The sequence below is a fragment of the Artemia franciscana genome, chromosome 16 (genome assembly GCF_032884065.1).
Source record: "Artemia franciscana chromosome 16, ASM3288406v1, whole genome shotgun sequence".
Classification (NCBI taxonomy): Eukaryota; Metazoa; Arthropoda; class Branchiopoda; order Anostraca; family Artemiidae; genus Artemia; species Artemia franciscana.
In genome coordinates, this window is record NC_088878.1 from 3099533 (window position 1) to 3118489 (window position 18957).

Below are 18957 nucleotides of genomic sequence, written 5' to 3' on the forward strand. Positions count from 1 at the left end.
CATTTCATTTTCATATGCAAGCCTCTAGATTGTTTAAATGCAAGTTTACCTTTTTGAGAAAAGAAAATCAGGGGTTTCTCACTCTCTTATCAATTTGACTGAAAAGTTGAAACTCTAATTTCTGAGAGCCCAGTGACCATTCTACTGACTTTGCCAATTATTTTCTCTCTAACAATCATACAAGGGGGGGGGGGGAGGGGCTTTAGTCATTACTACTATCAACAACTCACCGTAGAACCAAGCCGCCTGAGGCCAAAAACAATCGCTTCAGCCATTTTATCGAATATTGGCTCAATTTAAATTTCAGCAGTTTATAATTACGAACTATTTTCGATAAAGATGCATGGCGACTTGGATCCAGCTTGGGCACTTTAAATTAATTATGGCGTCCGCCCATTGGCTTTTTCACCATTAATTGTTATAAATTTTATACAGTGTTTCTTCTTTTTTTCATATGAAAAAAAAATGATTTTCAATGTATTCCAGGACTAAGTAACTAACGGCAGGGCCCCTCTTCACATTGAATACCGTATTGTACCCATCATCGGTTAGGGTTCATGGACTTTGGTTTCCCCTCGAAAGGGGTGCGCCGATCCCGGAGGTACTGCAATACCGGGCCAACGCGTGAAGGGAGCGGAGCAAGCCCCGACATCCCTCCGGTTTCCAAAAATCAGTTTAATATTCTGGGCCCCATGTAGGGGCCGTATCAGATATTAAGCTGATAAGAACAGATACTACACTTTGATCTTAGCCAAAAGGCCGAGAAGCGATAGTTTAACAAGGATTGTCAAAATAATTATAAGAATACGAGTAACAAAGTTTGTCACAAAATTTATTTCGGTTCCAATTCTCAAATAACATTCAATTAACTTATCACTTTGTTTTTAGATTTTTATAAACAGTACGAAACATTTCCCATAATATCAAAGTTTATCTTTAAATTTTAATGGTAAACGGTAAATTTTCCAATCAAGACTTGGATAAAATTGTCACTCAAAAAGCCAAAATCAGAAAAGATAACATCTTAAATCAGAGATAATATTCTCTTGGCCCTTTAGCTGACAATGATCGGAACCAGCATTGATGAATAACGTTAATTCACGGCAATTAAAGGGGTGGGGGACAGAGAAGAGTTTTTTTCGAAATCCAGAGAGAACAATTCTCTTGTTTTTTGTTTTTTTTTACTTTCTTTTGCAAAAATACCCCAAAAAACACCCTGATTTGCAATAAAAATTGTCAATCCACCAGTCGACACCACTGGTATTGATCAAAAGCGCCAATCCATGGAAACTAGGGGACAAGGCTGGACCCAATGAGGTAATCCCCGATATTTTTGTCCGACTCGTTAAAACGTAGCGCAATGCATTTAAACAAGTTTCCGATGTATTTTTTTTTTTTTTTTTTTTTTTTTTTTTTTTTTTTTGTATTCCTTGCTCAAAATAGATTTGTAAACACACAGCCCAAGGGGAAGGGGAGAGGGGGTGAAATCCAGTATTCTCCAGATTCCAGGCAGGGGAATCTCGTTGTTTTTTCAATTTCTTTAACAAAAATACAAAGAAAAAAAGCAAGCCCCTTTTCAATGATAATACCACGAAGAGATTTTGTTGAGTCTAAGAGGAGGAATGCAGGAAAAACATCTTGTAGAGAAAATTTCTTTCCCTGAATTAAAACAACTGGTTTTCCATATATACTACATGGTAACAATGCAAGTTTTATTAAGAGATTATTAAATTTGCTTCAAATATGGAAACAAAAGCTGAATTTTCAATCACCTAAGAAAGATACACAGACACGAAACAGTGAGACTTTATCAAATAAATGATTGCTTACTTATTTGTATAAGTATTTGTCCTTTTCATTTATCATTTACTTGAGTAATTCTATAATTCCATCTTCTTACTAACCATGAAGCCCAGAAGACTGTCTTGAAGAATAGATGGCCTTCAAGTAGAACTCCAGTTTTATAAGAGAATTTGATCAAAGCTTATTAAACAACTCTAAGGTTTGAAACCATAGAAAAGTAGGGTCGTAATTTGTTATGGAGCTGTAAGGTGCAACTGCCCCTCCCAAACCTTGTTTTTCCCCTCCCCCAAACCTCATTCCCCTACCCCCTTTTGAAATTTAGTTTCGTCCAAAATTGAGTCTAAACTAATATAAACCTATAAATTTAAGGATCTACAGAAACACATCTCTTTTTTTTTCTTTTTTTTAAAGTAAATTTACAGCTGTTTTAGAGTACTAAATAGTGCCTCTGTGGTACCAAATGGCTTCTTTTTAGTTTTTACTGCTATTTTCACTTTATTTTGGACAAAGGGTTCCATCTTTGCTCCTCCATCCCCTTCAAGTTTGGATTTTGACGAAATTACGCCACTGTAGAAAAGCAAAAGAAATGAAAAAAAAAAGTCCTATAAGATGAAGTCGAGCTAGAAGGACTTAGTAGAAAGAGTTAATTTTGTTCACATTTCTTGAGCAATGCTTTGCCTTTTACTTTTTAGCCTAAATAAATTACGTGGCTATGCTCTAAGGATAATAAATCCAGGAAATAGTTACTTTTTAAAACGAAACAAAAGAGGACTAAATGTAGCTGGGACTTGAATCGCTTTTACGCCATCTAAGGGCTTAACAAATAAATACAAGAATCATTTCCCTTCCAATTTCGTACAGGCCCATTGGCCCATCACAAAGTCTTCTCCCTCTGGAGGCAAAATAGACTTGTGTAAAATTTAGGACGGTTCTGGAGGAAGGCCTGCAAAAGAAAAATGGGCCAGTCCTGACCACACCAATTCCTTGTGCCAAAATATGTTGTAGAATGTATTTCAGTCATTTCAGACCGAGGAATCATTAGTTTAGCTGTTAGAATGCCATACTTCAGACTCCTCGAATGTATCAACGAAGATAAAACTTTGAGGTGGTAAATCACAGGGATTTTGTGTTATATTTGCATTTAGACTCCAGGCTTCTCCCTCCTCACAGACCCGTTTCTTGGTCTCCCTTCACTTGGAGAATCGCTTGTTGATTCTCTTTTCCCTTCACACAGAGAATTGTCTCTTGGATCGTGTTCTCCTCCCAGACTGAGTATTGTGTCTAGAAATCAATGGAGTCCCCAAATGAAAGGATTTGCCCCTGTAAGATCTCAAAACTCCTCATTTTAGAGGAATCCCCTAAACTGGAATGGAAATACAGTTCCTAGACGAGGGAGGAATGAGGGCCCTAAGAGATTTGGGAGTCAAGAGCGCCTAGGACTTGGCACACTATTGCACCAAGAGTGCCTTCGAGCAGCCCTTACCCGCTGAAAAGTAGCTTCCCTGGATGTAATCTGCAAAAGATAACAACAAACATCTAGCCAGCCACTTGTCAACTGAAGGACTGTAGGCAACTAGGCGACTAACAACACTAATCACGTCTACTTCCCTATAAACATAGCTTATTTAGACACCCCTGGAAGTTGTGCCATATTTCACAATTATTTGTCCCTTTTTACTATTTGCCCATAAGTTCACAATTTGTTTTATATTTTTGAAAAGATTGGATTTTTGTTCATAAACGACTTCAATTATCTCGCATTTTCCAGGGTTATTTGTCTGACAACCCTAATATCTTGATAAGTAAGATAGTATCTAAATAATATTAATATCTAGATAAGTAATCTTGAAATATTAAAACATACAACAATTGTGTAGACTAGTCTGCCTTTCGGCATTCAAAAATTTGTTAAGACTCATCAAGTGCCCATCCCCACGGTAATCTTTAGTAAAAGGCGAAAGATTAACTCGATATGAGGAGAGGCCAGAGCTATGAAAACTGCTAAGGTTCACTTGGGTATATAAAAATAAATCCTCGTGGTTTTTTTTAACAAGGTACGAAAGCAATAAGAAATTCAATGTTCAATCAAGTAAATACGGGCCGAAAAATCATATGATGCGAAAACATATTCAATGAACAGCAATTCATGGGCAACTTTAATGACATGCTACTAAAACTACATCCACAGAAAATAACATAAATATTCAGTAATCAGGCCCAAAAATAATTGTAATGTAGCTGAATGGTCGATCAATTGCTGTAGCCAAAGGCCCCCCTATTAAAATATTCCAAGAAGCTTAGCGGTAGTGAAGGAATTCTTAGTCTGATATGTTGCCAATACAATAGACTTGATGAAATGTGTGGTGACCAAGGGCATTTCACTTTTTAAGACTAGCCTTTGTGACTTAATTCAAATTTCAGCAATTGGATTCGATTCCTAGTTCAATTTAAAAATCAGTATTTGATAATTACAGAGTATTTTCAAAAACAAAATGCATCAGGAATTCAATGAGTTTAGGCAATTTAATTTAATTATGGCGACTGGTCATTGATACCCCATCATTTGCTTTAATACAAGACTAAGAAAAACAAAATGTGTTTATTTAAGAGATGTTCTAAATTACTTGGTTTAAACATTATCAATTTGCATACTTTTCCTTTCAGTTCACAAAATTACAACATAGTACGGGCTCAAAACAAGAAACCTATTCAATGTGTGAACAGGGGTCCGCGCGAACGCAGTCCCCCACTACCAAAAATTACGCTGTTGAGTTACCCCCATTTGGGGTAATCACAGGGGTCAGCCAATCCGAAGTGCAATGGAAAGGCCTCACCCTGGGAGCGCCTCCTTCGTGATCAAGGCAGCTCCCCAGCCAGGTAAGTATGGTTTGTTCAAAACTAACATTTTACTAATGTCTTTCGACATAAATCCGGTTGCTTTGAATGCCACTCAGAAACTCTAATTTATTAAACAGATGCAGCTTTACAAAACTTTTTTCACAGCAGTGAATCAAGTCTCTGAATTGTTTTTGAAAATAGGAATGCCCCATTTCATTTTCATATGCAAGCCTCTAGATTGTTTAAATGCAAGTTTACCTTTTTGAGAAAAGAAAATCAGGGGTTTCTCACTCTCTTATCAATTTGACTGAAAAGTTGAAACTCTAATTTCTGAGAGCCCAGTGACCATTCTACTGACTTTGCCAATTATTTTCTCTCTAACAATCATACAAGGGGGGGGGGGGAGGGGCTTTAGTCATTACTACTATCAACAACTCACCGTAGAACCAAGCCGCCTGAGGCCAAAAACAATCGCTTCAGCCATTTTATCGAATATTGGCTCAATTTAAATTTCAGCAGTTTATAATTACGAACTATTTTCGATAAAGATGCATGGCGACTTGGATCCAGCTTGGGCACTTTAAATTAATTATGGCGTCCGCCCATTGGCTTTTTCACCATTAATTGTTATAAATTTTATACAGTGTTTCTTCTTTTTTTCATATGAAAAAAAAATGATTTTCAATGTATTCCAGGACTAAGTAACTAACGGCAGGGCCCCTCTTCACATTGAATACCGTATTGTACCCATCATCGGTTAGGGTTCATGGACTTTGGTTTCCCCTCGAAAGGGGTGCGCCGATCCCGGAGGTACTGCAATACCGGGCCAACGCGTGAAGGGAGCGGAGCAAGCCCCGACATCCCTCCGGTTTCCAAAAATCAGTTTAATATTCTGGGCCCCATGTAGGGGCCGTATCAGATATTAAGCTGATAAGAACAGATACTACACTTTGATCTTAGCCAAAAGGCCGAGAAGCGATAGTTTAACAAGGATTGTCAAAATAATTATAAGAATACGAGTAACAAAGTTTGTCACAAAATTTATTTCGGTTCCAATTCTCAAATAACATTCAATTAACTTATCACTTTGTTTTTAGATTTTTATAAACAGTACGAAACATTTCCCATAATATCAAAGTTTATCTTTAAATTTTAATGGTAAACGGTAAATTTTCCAATCAAGACTTGGATAAAATTGTCACTCAAAAAGCCAAAATCAGAAAAGATAACATCTTAAATCAGAGATAATATTCTCTTGGCCCTTTAGCTGACAATGATCGGAACCAGCATTGATGAATAACGTTAATTCACGGCAATTAAAGGGGTGGGGGACAGAGAAGAGTTTTTTTCGAAATCCAGAGAGAACAATTCTCTTGTTTTTTGTTTTTTTTTACTTTCTTTTGCAAAAATACCCCAAAAAACACCCTGATTTGCAATAAAAATTGTCAATCCACCAGTCGACACCACTGGTATTGATCAAAAGCGCCAATCCATGGAAACTAGGGGACAAGGCTGGACCCAATGAGGTAATCCCCGATATTTTTGTCCGACTCGTTAAAACGTAGCGCAATGCATTTAAACAAGTTTCCGATGTATTTTTTTTTTTTTTTTTTTTTTTTTTTTTTTTTTTTGTATTCCTTGCTCAAAATAGATTTGTAAACACACAGCCCAAGGGGAAGGGGAGAGGGGGTGAAATCCAGTATTCTCCAGATTCCAGGCAGGGGAATCTCGTTGTTTTTTCAATTTCTTTAACAAAAATACAAAGAAAAAAAGCAAGCCCCTTTTCAATGATAATACCACGAAGAGATTTTGTTGAGTCTAAGAGGAGGAATGCAGGAAAAACATCTTGTAGAGAAAATTTCTTTCCCTGAATTAAAACAACTGGTTTTCCATATATACTACATGGTAACAATGCAAGTTTTATTAAGAGATTATTAAATTTGCTTCAAATATGGAAACAAAAGCTGAATTTTCAATCACCTAAGAAAGATACACAGACACGAAACAGTGAGACTTTATCAAATAAATGATTGCTTACTTATTTGTATAAGTATTTGTCCTTTTCATTTATCATTTACTTGAGTAATTCTATAATTCCATCTTCTTACTAACCATGAAGCCCAGAAGACTGTCTTGAAGAATAGATGGCCTTCAAGTAGAACTCCAGTTTTATAAGAGAATTTGATCAAAGCTTATTAAACAACTCTAAGGTTTGAAACCATAGAAAAGTAGGGTCGTAATTTGTTATGGAGCTGTAAGGTGCAACTGCCCCTCCCAAACCTTGTTTTTCCCCTCCCCCAAACCTCATTCCCCTACCCCCTTTTGAAATTTAGTTTCGTCCAAAATTGAGTCTAAACTAATATAAACCTATAAATTTAAGGATCTACAGAAACACATCTCTTTTTTTTTCTTTTTTTTAAAGTAAATTTACAGCTGTTTTAGAGTACTAAATAGTGCCTCTGTGGTACCAAATGGCTTCTTTTTAGTTTTTACTGCTATTTTCACTTTATTTTGGACAAAGGGTTCCATCTTTGCTCCTCCATCCCCTTCAAGTTTGGATTTTGACGAAATTACGCCACTGTAGAAAAGCAAAAGAAATGAAAAAAAAAAGTCCTATAAGATGAAGTCGAGCTAGAAGGACTTAGTAGAAAGAGTTAATTTTGTTCACATTTCTTGAGCAATGCTTTGCCTTTTACTTTTTAGCCTAAATAAATTACGTGGCTATGCTCTAAGGATAATAAATCCAGGAAATAGTTACTTTTTAAAACGAAACAAAAGAGGACTAAATGTAGCTGGGACTTGAATCGCTTTTACGCCATCTAAGGGCTTAACAAATAAATACAAGAATCATTTCCCTTCCAATTTCGTACAGGCCCATTGGCCCATCACAAAGTCTTCTCCCTCTGGAGGCAAAATAGACTTGTGTAAAATTTAGGACGGTTCTGGAGGAAGGCCTGCAAAAGAAAAATGGGCCAGTCCTGACCACACCAATTCCTTGTGCCAAAATATGTTGTAGAATGTATTTCAGTCATTTCAGACCGAGGAATCATTAGTTTAGCTGTTAGAATGCCATACTTCAGACTCCTCGAATGTATCAACGAAGATAAAACTTTGAGGTGGTAAATCACAGGGATTTTGTGTTATATTTGCATTTAGACTCCAGGCTTCTCCCTCCTCACAGACCCGTTTCTTGGTCTCCCTTCACTTGGAGAATCGCTTGTTGATTCTCTTTTCCCTTCACACAGAGAATTGTCTCTTGGATCGTGTTCTCCTCCCAGACTGAGTATTGTGTCTAGAAATCAATGGAGTCCCCAAATGAAAGGATTTGCCCCTGTAAGATCTCAAAACTCCTCATTTTAGAGGAATCCCCTAAACTGGAATGGAAATACAGTTCCTAGACGAGGGAGGAATGAGGGCCCTAAGAGATTTGGGAGTCAAGAGCGCCTAGGACTTGGCACACTATTGCACCAAGAGTGCCTTCGAGCAGCCCTTACCCGCTGAAAAGTAGCTTCCCTGGATGTAATCTGCAAAAGATAACAACAAACATCTAGCCAGCCACTTGTCAACTGAAGGACTGTAGGCAACTAGGCGACTAACAACACTAATCACGTCTACTTCCCTATAAACATAGCTTATTTAGACACCCCTGGAAGTTGTGCCATATTTCACAATTATTTGTCCCTTTTTACTATTTGCCCATAAGTTCACAATTTGTTTTATATTTTTGAAAAGATTGGATTTTTGTTCATAAACGACTTCAATTATCTCGCATTTTCCAGGGTTATTTGTCTGACAACCCTAATATCTTGATAAGTAAGATAGTATCTAAATAATATTAATATCTAGATAAGTAATCTTGAAATATTAAAACATACAACAATTGTGTAGACTAGTCTGCCTTTCGGCATTCAAAAATTTGTTAAGACTCATCAAGTGCCCATCCCCACGGTAATCTTTAGTAAAAGGCGAAAGATTAACTCGATATGAGGAGAGGCCAGAGCTATGAAAACTGCTAAGGTTCACTTGGGTATATAAAAATAAATCCTCGTGGTTTTTTTTAACAAGGTACGAAAGCAATAAGAAATTCAATGTTCAATCAAGTAAATACGGGCCGAAAAATCATATGATGCGAAAACATATTCAATGAACAGCAATTCATGGGCAACTTTAATGACATGCTACTAAAACTACATCCACAGAAAATAACATAAATATTCAGTAATCAGGCCCAAAAATAATTGTAATGTAGCTGAATGGTCGATCAATTGCTGTAGCCAAAGGCCCCCCTATTAAAATATTCCAAGAAGCTTAGCGGTAGTGAAGGAATTCTTAGTCTGATATGTTGCCAATACAATAGACTTGATGAAATGTGTGGTGACCAAGGGCATTTCACTTTTTAAGACTAGCCTTTGTGACTTAATTCAAATTTCAGCAATTGGATTCGATTCCTAGTTCAATTTAAAAATCAGTATTTGATAATTACAGAGTATTTTCAAAAACAAAATGCATCAGGAATTCAATGAGTTTAGGCAATTTAATTTAATTATGGCGACTGGTCATTGATACCCCATCATTTGCTTTAATACAAGACTAAGAAAAACAAAATGTGTTTATTTAAGAGATGTTCTAAATTACTTGGTTTAAACATTATCAATTTGCATACTTTTCCTTTCAGTTCACAAAATTACAACATAGTACGGGCTCAAAACAAGAAACCTATTCAATGTGTGAACAGGGGTCCGCGCGAACGCAGTCCCCCACTACCAAAAATTACGCTGTTGAGTTACCCCCATTTGGGGTAATCACAGGGGTCAGCCAATCCGAAGTGCAATGGAAAGGCCTCACCCTGGGAGCGCCTCCTTCGTGATCAAGGCAGCTCCCCAGCCAGGTAAGTATGGTTTGTTCAAAACTAACATTTTACTAATGTCTTTCGACATAAATCCGGTTGCTTTGAATGCCACTCAGAAACTCTAATTTATTAAACAGATGCAGCTTTACAAAACTTTTTTCACAGCAGTGAATCAAGTCTCTGAATTGTTTTTGAAAATAGGAATGCCCCATTTCATTTTCATATGCAAGCCTCTAGATTGTTTAAATGCAAGTTTACCTTTTTGAGAAAAGAAAATCAGGGGTTTCTCACTCTCTTATCAATTTGACTGAAAAGTTGAAACTCTAATTTCTGAGAGCCCAGTGACCATTCTACTGACTTTGCCAATTATTTTCTCTCTAACAATCATACAAGGGGGGGGGGGGGAGGGGCTTTAGTCATTACTACTATCAACAACTCACCGTAGAACCAAGCCGCCTGAGGCCAAAAACAATCGCTTCAGCCATTTTATCGAATATTGGCTCAATTTAAATTTCAGCAGTTTATAATTACGAACTATTTTCGATAAAGATGCATGGCGACTTGGATCCAGCTTGGGCACTTTAAATTAATTATGGCGTCCGCCCATTGGCTTTTTCACCATTAATTGTTATAAATTTTATACAGTGTTTCTTCTTTTTTTCATATGAAAAAAAAATGATTTTCAATGTATTCCAGGACTAAGTAACTAACGGCAGGGCCCCTCTTCACATTGAATACCGTATTGTACCCATCATCGGTTAGGGTTCATGGACTTTGGTTTCCCCTCGAAAGGGGTGCGCCGATCCCGGAGGTACTGCAATACCGGGCCAACGCGTGAAGGGAGCGGAGCAAGCCCCGACATCCCTCCGGTTTCCAAAAATCAGTTTAATATTCTGGGCCCCATGTAGGGGCCGTATCAGATATTAAGCTGATAAGAACAGATACTACACTTTGATCTTAGCCAAAAGGCCGAGAAGCGATAGTTTAACAAGGATTGTCAAAATAATTATAAGAATACGAGTAACAAAGTTTGTCACAAAATTTATTTCGGTTCCAATTCTCAAATAACATTCAATTAACTTATCACTTTGTTTTTAGATTTTTATAAACAGTACGAAACATTTCCCATAATATCAAAGTTTATCTTTAAATTTTAATGGTAAACGGTAAATTTTCCAATCAAGACTTGGATAAAATTGTCACTCAAAAAGCCAAAATCAGAAAAGATAACATCTTAAATCAGAGATAATATTCTCTTGGCCCTTTAGCTGACAATGATCGGAACCAGCATTGATGAATAACGTTAATTCACGGCAATTAAAGGGGTGGGGGACAGAGAAGAGTTTTTTTCGAAATCCAGAGAGAACAATTCTCTTGTTTTTTTTTTTTTTTACTTTCTTTTGCAAAAATACCCCAAAAAACACCCTGATTTGCAATAAAAATTGTCAATCCACCAGTCGACACCACTGGTATTGATCAAAAGCGCCAATCCATGGAAACTAGGGGACAAGGCTGGACCCAATGAGGTAATCCCCGATATTTTTGTCCGACTCGTTAAAACGTAGCGCAATGCATTTAAACAAGTTTCCGATGTATTTTTTTTTTTTTTTTTTTTTTTTTTTTTTTTTTTTGTATTCCTTGCTCAAAATAGATTTGTAAACACACAGCCCAAGGGGAAGGGGAGAGGGGGTGAAATCCAGTATTCTCCAGATTCCAGGCAGGGGAATCTCGTTGTTTTTTCAATTTCTTTAACAAAAATACAAAGAAAAAAAGCAAGCCCCTTTTCAATGATAATACCACGAAGAGATTTTGTTGAGTCTAAGAGGAGGAATGCAGGAAAAACATCTTGTAGAGAAAATTTCTTTCCCTGAATTAAAACAACTGGTTTTCCATATATACTACATGGTAACAATGCAAGTTTTATTAAGAGATTATTAAATTTGCTTCAAATATGGAAACAAAAGCTGAATTTTCAATCACCTAAGAAAGATACACAGACACGAAACAGTGAGACTTTATCAAATAAATGATTGCTTACTTATTTGTATAAGTATTTGTCCTTTTCATTTATCATTTACTTGAGTAATTCTATAATTCCATCTTCTTACTAACCATGAAGCCCAGAAGACTGTCTTGAAGAATAGATGGCCTTCAAGTAGAACTCCAGTTTTATAGGAGAATTTGATCAAAGCTTATTAAACAACTCTAAGGTTTGAAACCATAGAAAAGTAGGGTCGTAATTTGTTATGGAGCTGTAAGGTGCAACTGCCCCTCCCAAACCTTGTTTTTCCCCTCCCCCAAACCTCATTCCCCTACCCCCTTTTGAAATTTAGTTTCGTCCAAAATTGAGTCTAAACTAATATAAACCTATAAATTTAAGGATCTACAGAAACACATCTCTTTTTTTTTCTTTTTTTTAAAGTAAATTTACAGCTTTTTTAGAGTACTAAATAGTGCCTCTGTGGTACCAAATGGCTTCTTTTTAGTTTTTACTGCTATTTTCACTTTATTTTGGACAAAGGGTTCCATCTTTGCTCCTCCATCCCCTTCAAGTTTGGATTTTGACGAAATTACGCCACTGTAGAAAAGCAAAAGAAATGAAAAAAAAGTCCTATAAGATGAAGTCGAGCTAGAAGGACTTAGTAGAAAGAGTTAATTTTGTTCACATTTCTTGAGCAATGCTTTGCCTTTTACTTTTTAGCCTAAATAAATTACGTGGCTATGCTCTAAGGATAATAAATCCAGGAAATAGTTACTTTTTAAAACGAAACAAAAGAGGACTAAATGTAGCTGGGACTTGAATCGCTTTTACGCCATCTAAGGGCTTAACAAATAAATACAAGAATCATTTCCCTTCCAATTTCGTACAGGCCCATTGGCCCATCACAAAGTCTTCTCCCTCTGGAGGCAAAATAGACTTGTGTAAAATTTAGGACGGTTCTGGAGGAAGGCCTGCAAAAGAAAAATGGGCCAGTCCTGACCACACCAATTCCTTGTGCCAAATTATGTTGTAGAATGTATTTCAGTCATTTCAGACCGAGGAATCATTAGTTTAGCTGTTAGAATGCCATACTTCAGACTCCTCGAATGTATCAACGAAGATAAAACTTTGAGGTGGTAAATCACAGGGATTTTGTGTTATATTTGCATTTAGACTCCAGGCTTCTCCCTCCTCACAGACCCGTTTCTTGGTCTCCCTTCACTTGGAGAATCGCTTGTTGATTCTCTTTTCCCTTCACACAGAGAATTGTCTCTTGGATCGTGTTCTCCTCCCAGACTGAGTATTGTGTCTAGTAATCAATGGAGTCCCCAAATGAAAGGATTTGCCCCTGTAAGATCTCAAAACTCCTCATTTTAGAGGAATCCCCTAAACTGGAATGGAAATACAGTTCCTAGACGAGGGAGGAATGAGGGCCCTAAGAGATTTGGGAGTCAAGAGCGCCTAGGACTTGGCACACTATTGCACCAAGAGTGCCTTCGAGCAGCCCTTACCCGCTGAAAAGTAGCTTCCCTGGATGTAATCTGCAAAAGATAACAACAAACATCTAGCCAGCCACTTGTCAACTGAAGGACTGTAGGCAACTAGGCGACTAACAACACTAATCACGTCTACTTCCCTATAAACATAGCTTATTTAGACACCCCTGGAAGTTGTGCCATATTTCACAATTATTTGTCCCTTTTTACTATTTGCCCATAAGTTCACAATTTGTTTTATATTTTTGAAAAGATTGGATTTTTGTTCATAAACGACTTCAATTATCTCGCATTTTCCAGGGTTATTTGTCTGACAACCCTAATATCTTGATAAGTAAGATAGTATCTAAATAATATTAATATCTAGATAAGTAATCTTGAAATATTAAAACATACAACAATTGTGTAGACTAGTCTGCCTTTCGGCATTCAAAAATTTGTTAAGACTCATCAAGTGCCCATCCCCACGGTAATCTTTAGTAAAAGGCGAAAGATTAACTCGATATGAGGAGAGGCCAGAGCTATGAAAATTACTAAGGTTCACTTGGGTATATAAAAATAAATCCTCGTGGTTTTTTTTAACAAGGTACGAAAGCAATAAGAAATTCAATGTTCAATCAAGTAAATACGGGCCGAAAAATCATATGATGCGAAAACATATTCAATGAACAGCAATTCATGGGCAACTTTAATGACATGCTACTAAAACTACATCCACAGAAAATAACATAAATATTCAGTAATCAGGCCCAAAAATAATTGTAATGTAGCTGAATGGTCGATCAATTGCTGTAGCCAAAGGCCCCCCTATTAAAATATTCCAAGAAGCTTAGCGGTAGTGAAGGAATTCTTAGTCTGATATGTTGCCAATACAATAGACTTGATGAAATGTGTGGTGACCAAGGGCATTTCACTTTTTAAGACTAGCCTTTGTGACTTAATTCAAATTTCAGCAATTGGATTCGATTCCTAGTTCAATTTAAAAATCAGTATTTGATAATTACAGAGTATTTTCAAAAACAAAATGCATCAGGAATTCAATGAGTTTAGGCAATTTAATTTAATTATGGCGACTGGTCATTGATACCCCATCATTTGCTTTAATACAAGACTAAGAAAAACAAAATGTGTTTATTTAAGAGATGTTCTAAATTACTTGGTTTAAACATTATCAATTTGCATACTTTTCCTTTCAGTTCACAAAATTACAACATAGTACGGGCTCAAAGGAAGAAACCTATTCAATGTGTGAACAGGGGTCCGCGCGAACGCAGTCCCCCACTACCAAAAATTACGCTGTTGAGTTACCCCCATTTGGGGTAATCACAGGGGTCAGCCAATCCGAAGTGCAATGGAAAGGCCTCACCCTGGGAGCGCCTCCTTCATGATCAAGGCAGCTCCCCAGCCAGGTAAGTATGATTTGTTCAAAATTAACATTTTACGAATGTCTTTCGACATAAATCCGGTTGCTTTGAATGCCACTCAGAAACTCTAATTTATTAAACAGATGCAGCTTTACAAAACTTTTTTCACAGCAGTGAATCAAGTCTCTGAATTGTTTTTGAAAATAGGAATGCCCCATTTCATTTTCATATGCAAGCCTCTAGATTGTTTAAATGCAAGTTTACCTTTTTGAGAAAAGAAAATCAGGGGTTTCTCACTCTCTTATCAATTTGACTGAAAAGTTGAAACTCTAATTTCTGAGAGCCCAGTGACCATTCTACTGACTTTGCCAATTATTTTCTCTCTAACAATCATACAAGGGGGGGGGAGGGGAGGGGCTTTAGTCATTACTACTATCAACAACTCACCGTAGAACCAAGCCGCCTGAGGCCAAAAACAATCGCTTCAGCCATTTTATCGAATATTGGCTCAATTTAAATTTCAGCAGTTTATAATTACGAACTATTTTCGATAAAGATGCATGGCGACTTGGATCCAGCTTGGGCACTTTAAATTAATTATGGCGTCCGCCCATTGGCTTTTTCACCATTAATTGTTATAAATTTTATACAGTGTTTCTTCTTTTTTTCATATGAAAAAAAAATGATTTTCAATGTATTCCAGGACTAAGTAACTAACGGTAGGGCCCCTCTTCACATTGAATAGCGTATTATACTCATCATCGGTTAGGGTTCATGGACTTTGGTTTCCCCTCGAAAGGGGTGCACCGATCCCGGAGGTACTGCAATACCGGGCCAACGCGTGAAGGGAGCGGAGCAAGCCCCGACATCCCTCCGGTTTCCAAAAATCAGTTTAATATTCTGGGCCCCATGTAGGGGCCGTATCAGATATTAAGCTGATAAGAACAGATACTACACTTTGATCTTAGCCAAAAGGCCGAGAAGCGATAGTTTAACAAGGATTGTCAAAATAATTATAAGAATACGAGTAACAAAGTTTGTCACAAAATTTATTTCGGTTCCAATTCTCAAATAACATTCAATTAACTTATCACTTTGTTTTTAGATTTTTATAAACAGTACGAAACATTTCCCATAATATCAAAGTTTATCTTTAAATTTTAATGGTAAACGGTAAATTTTCCAATCAAGACTTGGACAAAATTGTCACTCAAAAAGCCAAAATAAGAAAAGATATCTTAAATCAGAGATAATATTCTCTTGGCCCTTTAGCTGACAATGATCGGAACCAGCATTGATGAATAACGTTAATTCACGGCAATTAAAGGGGTGGGGGACAGAGAAGAGTTTTTTTCGAAATCCAGAGAGAACAATTCTCTTGTTTTTTTTTTTTTTACTTTCTTTTGCAAAAATACCCCAAAAAACACCCTGATTTGCAATAAAAATTGTCAATCCACCAGTCGACACCACTGGTATTGATCAAAAGCGCCAATTCATGTAAACTAGGGGACAAGGCTGGACCCAATGAGCTAATCCCCGATATTTTTGTCCGACTCGTTAAAACGTAGCGCAATGCATTTAAACAAGTTTCCGATGTTTTTTTTTTTTTTTTTTTTTTTTTTTTTTTTTTTTTTTTTTTTTTTTTTTTTTTTTTTTTTTTTTTTTTGTATTCCTTGCTCAAAATAGATTTGTAAACACACAGCCCAAGGGGAAGGGGAGAGGGGGTAAAATCCAGTATTCTCCAGATTCCAGGCAGGGGAATCTCGTTGTTTTTTCAATTTCTTTAACAAAAATACAAAGAAAAAAAACAAGCCCCTTTTCAATGATAATACCACGAAGAGATTTTGTTGAGTCTAAGAGGAGGAATGCAGGAAAAACATCTTGTAGAGAAAATTTCCTTCCCTGAATTAAAACAACTGGTTTTCCCTATATACTACATGGTAACAATGCAAGTTTTATTAAGAGATTATTAAATTTGCTTCAAATATGGAAACAAAAGCTGAATTTTCAATCACCTAAGAAAGATACACAGACACGAAACAGTGAGACTTTATCAAATAAATGATTGCTTACTTTATTGCATAAGTATTTGTCCTTTTCATTTATCATTTACTTGAGTAATTCTATAATTCCATCTTCTTACTAACCATGAAGCCCAGAAGACTGTCTTGAAGAATAGATGGCCTTCAAGTAGAACTCCAGTTTTATAGGAGAATTTGATCAAAGCTTATTAAACAACTCTAAGGTTTGAAACCATAGAAAAGTAGGGTCGTAATTTGTTATGGAGCTGTAAGGTGCAACTGCCCCTCCCAAACCTTGTTTTTCCCCTCCCCCAAACCTCATTCCCCTACCCCCTTCTGAAATTTAGTTTCGTCCAAAATTGAGTCTAAACTAATATAAACCTATAAATTTAAGGATCTACAGAAACACACCTCTTTTTTTTTCTTTTTTTTTAAAGTAAATTTACAGCTTTTTTAGAGTACTAAATAGTGCCTCTGTGGTACCAAATGGCTTCTTTTTAGTTTTTACTGCTATTTTCACTTTATTTTGGACAAAGGGTTCCATCTTTGCTCCTCCATCCCCTTCAAGTTTGGATTTTGACGAAATTACGTCACTGTAGAAAAGCAAAAGAAATGAAAAAAAAAGTCCTATAATATGAAGTCGAGCTAGAAGGACTTAGTAGAAAGAGTTAATTTTGTGGCTGACTTTGCCAATTATTTTCTCTCTAACAATCATACAGGGGGGGAGGGGCTTTAGTCATTACTACTATCAACAACTCACCGTAGAACCAAGCCGCCTGAGGCCAAAAACAATCGCTTCAGCCATTTTATCGAATATTGGCTCAATTTAAATTTCAGCAGTTTATAATTACGAACTATTTTCGATAAAGATGCATGGAGACTTGGATCCAGCTTGGGCATCCCGATCCCGGAGGTACTGCAATACCGGGCCAACGCGTGAAGGGAGCGGAGCAAGCCCCAACATCCCTCCGGTTTCCAAAAATCAGTTTAATATTCTGGGCCCCATGTAGGGGCCCAGAATAGGGGCCATTATTTAAAAAACGATCAGAAAATAAACAAAAAGAAGTTCTTTTAACTGAAAGTAAGGAACAACACTAAAACTTAAAACCTCGCTCTTCACGCTAAAGTTTCAATTTTGCCCCATTTTTTAAAGAGCGACTCGTGAAACACAAGGGTTGTTTAATTAAAACAATAAGTTTTTTTTTAAGGTTTCGACGAACTTCAGCGTCAGAAGTGATGCTGAGGAGGGGGCAACCCCTCTCATATACGTGATAACTTCTGTTTGTTTTGAGTTTTAATGTTGCTCCTTACTTTCAGTTGAAAAACCTGTTTTTTTTTATTTAATCAGTTACTGAGTCAAGTTGTCTTCTTGTCTCGTAGACAAGAGCCGCCCTTCTTTTCTTTGAATAGTATAAATATAGTAGGCCTATGGACTAAACTTGTTGAAATATTTGAAATGAAAAATTGTGTATAATTTTCATTTAAATCTTAATTTTATCATTTTTACTTTTGTTGCTCTGTATATTTAATTTACACAATTTTATATATGAATTAAATTTTATAACCTTATACAAATATTTTACATAAAATGTCTTCTATATAAACTTGCACAAGCTTAACTTATAGTAGAAATGTTATAAATGCATCTAACCAATTAATAAATGCTTTATTACTGAAACGTTTTATATTATTGATTTCTTTTGTTTCATTAAGACAGGAAGCTCTTTTAATAAAGACCTAAGCAATTTCTTTAAACTACTTAAAACGGAAATATCCCTCAGGTATATGATGATAGTTTTCTTTCGGCAGCTGTTCATAGACTAAAGCCGCATATTTTTCACCCAAATTCTTAAAAGATGCCTTCTTTAATTATAGGTTTTGTACCTTTATTAGTTGGTACTGTTTTCATGACTTATGGATATTGCCACAAATGTCTTTTATGCGAAGGTTGCCAAATGCCAAGGTTGCCAAATGTCTTTTGGTTGCCAAATATTGTGACTATGCTTTCAGTAGCAGAATAAAAAGAACAGTTGAAATGAAATTTGGAGGATTGTACAACACAGTGGTGAAATATAGGTAAAGCAAATAGGAACATATTTACTATCGGGCGTAAATACTCACGAAATATTTTCCGATAGTTACACTGTGAAGTGTAGAAAAACATTCCCTAATTAACTTTTTTAGCAACTTTTTTATTAACTTAGAATAGATTAACTTAAATTGAATAGAGAAACTCATGGTACAGATATCAATCGGAGGGAAGAGGTTTTTTTTTATTATTTTCTTTTTCTAATTTGAATAGAGAAACTCGTGGCGCGAATATCAATAGGAGGGAAGGGGGCAATGATCCCTCGGTAAAACAATGAAAATAAAATATAACCATTCGAATCTTGGTAAAAATAAAGGATTCACCGTCAACCCTTGGGGAATTTCCTGGTGGTGCTTGCGTCTCATGGGTTGTTGGATGCCTTTCACTGAAAAGGAGTCCTTGGTGAATTTGTTATAATTTTATAACGTGCTATTAAATCGGATTATTTGTCAAAAATCCAACAAATGGGGCCAACTATCTGGTAAAAGAGAGCCAGACAAGGTGAGGGTCTGAGAG

At 36.4% G+C, this 18957-nt stretch overlaps 1 protein-coding gene, 1 long non-coding RNA gene, 10 other non-coding genes and 1 pseudogene across 12 annotated transcripts in view; 1 reads left to right on the forward strand and 12 right to left on the reverse strand.

Moving 5' to 3' along the window:
* LOC136036902 (uncharacterized) overlaps positions 1 to 18957 on the forward strand; it is a gene marked incomplete in the record, with an annotated part of 361814 nt that overhangs the window by 211728 nt on the left and 131129 nt on the right.
* LOC136037444 (U2 spliceosomal RNA) lies at positions 580 to 771 on the reverse strand. The gene has a single exon (XR_010619945.1). It is a non-coding gene; the product is annotated as a U2 spliceosomal RNA (small nuclear RNA).
* Positions 589 to 6932, reverse strand: LOC136036903 (uncharacterized). Its single transcript, XR_010619821.1, has 2 exons — positions 6680 to 6932; positions 589 to 1941 (listed from the first exon to the last, which is right to left on the reverse strand). It is a non-coding gene; the product is annotated as an uncharacterized LOC136036903 (long non-coding RNA).
* Positions 3679 to 3794, reverse strand: LOC136037467 (U5 spliceosomal RNA). The gene has a single exon (XR_010619963.1). It is a non-coding gene; the product is annotated as a U5 spliceosomal RNA (small nuclear RNA).
* On the reverse strand, positions 4525 to 4688 carry LOC136037433 (U1 spliceosomal RNA). The gene has a single exon (XR_010619936.1). It is a non-coding gene; the product is annotated as a U1 spliceosomal RNA (small nuclear RNA).
* Positions 5430 to 5621, reverse strand: LOC136037445 (U2 spliceosomal RNA). The gene has a single exon (XR_010619946.1). It is a non-coding gene; the product is annotated as a U2 spliceosomal RNA (small nuclear RNA).
* Positions 8528 to 8643, reverse strand: LOC136037468 (U5 spliceosomal RNA). Its single transcript, XR_010619964.1, has one exon. It is a non-coding gene; the product is annotated as a U5 spliceosomal RNA (small nuclear RNA).
* Positions 9374 to 9537, reverse strand: LOC136037434 (U1 spliceosomal RNA). The gene has a single exon (XR_010619937.1). It is a non-coding gene; the product is annotated as a U1 spliceosomal RNA (small nuclear RNA).
* Positions 10280 to 10471, reverse strand: LOC136037446 (U2 spliceosomal RNA). The gene has a single exon (XR_010619947.1). It is a non-coding gene; the product is annotated as a U2 spliceosomal RNA (small nuclear RNA).
* On the reverse strand, positions 13375 to 13490 carry LOC136037469 (U5 spliceosomal RNA). The gene has a single exon (XR_010619965.1). It is a non-coding gene; the product is annotated as a U5 spliceosomal RNA (small nuclear RNA).
* LOC136037429 (U1 spliceosomal RNA) lies at positions 14221 to 14384 on the reverse strand. Its single transcript, XR_010619933.1, has one exon. It is a non-coding gene; the product is annotated as a U1 spliceosomal RNA (small nuclear RNA).
* Positions 15128 to 15319, reverse strand: LOC136037447 (U2 spliceosomal RNA). Its single transcript, XR_010619948.1, has one exon. It is a non-coding gene; the product is annotated as a U2 spliceosomal RNA (small nuclear RNA).
* On the reverse strand, positions 17244 to 17422 carry LOC136037458 (U2 spliceosomal RNA; annotated as a pseudogene).